This window comes from Brassica oleracea, chromosome C5 (genome assembly GCF_000695525.1).
Source record: "Brassica oleracea var. oleracea cultivar TO1000 chromosome C5, BOL, whole genome shotgun sequence".
Taxonomy (NCBI): domain Eukaryota; kingdom Viridiplantae; phylum Streptophyta; class Magnoliopsida; order Brassicales; family Brassicaceae; genus Brassica; species Brassica oleracea.
In genome coordinates, this window is record NC_027752.1 from 18,038,089 (window position 1) to 18,040,084 (window position 1,996).

Genomic DNA, 1,996 nt, shown 5'->3' on the forward strand with positions numbered 1-1,996 from the left:
AAATCACTTCCGACTTCGGTATTCAGAAAACATGTTCGTAATATTGGAATGCGTCATCAGAAGGATCTATGACTGCTCATTCGAGGGGGAGCTTACGTAGTTGTACTCTTTTTACCTTACTATGGTTTTTCCCATTGGGTTTTCCTTAGAAAGGTTTTTAACGAGGCAACATAGACGTTAAGCGAGAGATAATAGCGATACCGGTCCCCAAGGGGGAGTGTTATAAAAGCGCCGTGTTGAAAATGGAGGAGGCGCAGAAGTTTTTGACTTTTTAATCAATATGGGTCTTGCTGTCACTATGCACGCATAGTAACTTCAACTTTTTCACTTCTATATAAATCGATCATTTCGATCGATTGTATAACACCATCCTTCTTCTTCAATAACACATCCTCTCTTCTTATCTGTGTTATCTTTTTCGTACGGGTATAAAATTTTGCTTTATTTAAATTCCTGCGATATAATAAAATTCCAGTTCCTTTTATAACACTTCTCATATTTTTTAACTCGAAAAGTATATAGTTTGTTCAAGAGTCTCATAAAAGGGGTGATTGGTAGGGTGTAGAAGTTGACTTTAGTTTTAATATTAATTTACAGCATTTAAATTACCACTTATATTTTGGTTTTTTTTAAAGCTATAGACAAAAAAAATAAAAAAATGACTGTAAAAGCTCATATTTTTGGTCGGAGGAAATATATTATTGTATCAATCAATTTTAAGGTTGCATCACTTACAGATAAATCAAAAAATCCTACAACTTAAATTCTACAGTAAAATTTCTACAGTTACAGTTTAACCAATCATCCTCGCTATAGCCTTACTTTTTTTTGGGCAAAATTATTGCTCCAGACTTTTGATATAGCTGTAAATTTTATTACTGTAAAATTTTGGTCTAGCTGTAAATTTTTTTCTTTAAAAGCATGATTGTTATAATTAGCTGTAGATTGTATTATGTTCATGTATAAAAAATTATTAATAATTATGATATAAAATATATAATAATAATTTATAATTATATTAAATAAATAAAATAATAATTTAAAGAAATTCCATAAAACAGAATAATTTTAAATATTAATACTAAATAAATTGGAAATAATAAAAAAATACATAACCATAAGAATAAAAAGAAAATATTGATTGTCAAATAAAACTTAAAAGAAAAAAGAAACATATAAATGATACGAGATCACATATATATATATATTTAGAACTAGGTTTTGTTGTTTACAAATTAATATTTAAAGAAAATTAATGTAAATATACTTTTAATTCGGGAAAGCCCATAAAACTAGGCCGTGGATATATTGCTCCCTAGAGTAAATTTTTAAGAAGCTGTAAAAACAGAAAAAAAAAGTTAATAGTCTGATTGCTGTCAAATTAGTGTTGTAGGCATAATAAAGAAAAATATTGGCAAAGTGGGTCACTTTCGAGTTTATAATTTGGGCTTTGGGCCGCGCGGAGTTTTAATTCGGCAAATGGGTCACGTGTATTTGTGACCCTATGCGACTTGAAAGCAAAAGACGAAACGATCCTTGCTCCAGCTGCGGAATATCGGAAATACCACTCCTCTCTCGCACGTGAGAATTTCGGCGACTTTTCCGGTTCCCGAAAAACCCGGGTCATTAACTTCGTCGTCTTACCTGCACTGGGCGGTATACGACCTTCTGGTAAATTCATTTCCTGTGAAAGTCTGAGAGGACTATTCGTCTTTCGCCCTAGATCCACCAGTGTTCCCTAGCCTGTCGCAGCCATTGGAGAATCTTCCCCGGCGATAATTAGACCCCAGACGACGCTTGCAGTGATGAAGAAGTCCAAGCTAAGTCAAACAACCGTTCGTCGTCGGACCAGATCCTCTGGCGAGGAGCTCCCGGAGCGCCCTCCTGCGAAACAGCAGCGCTATCCGGGTATGTGTTTCGTCCACCTCCATTCATGTGGATTCCGTCTATGCATGTCATCAGACAGATTCTTTAGTAATGATTAGTCGACACCGTT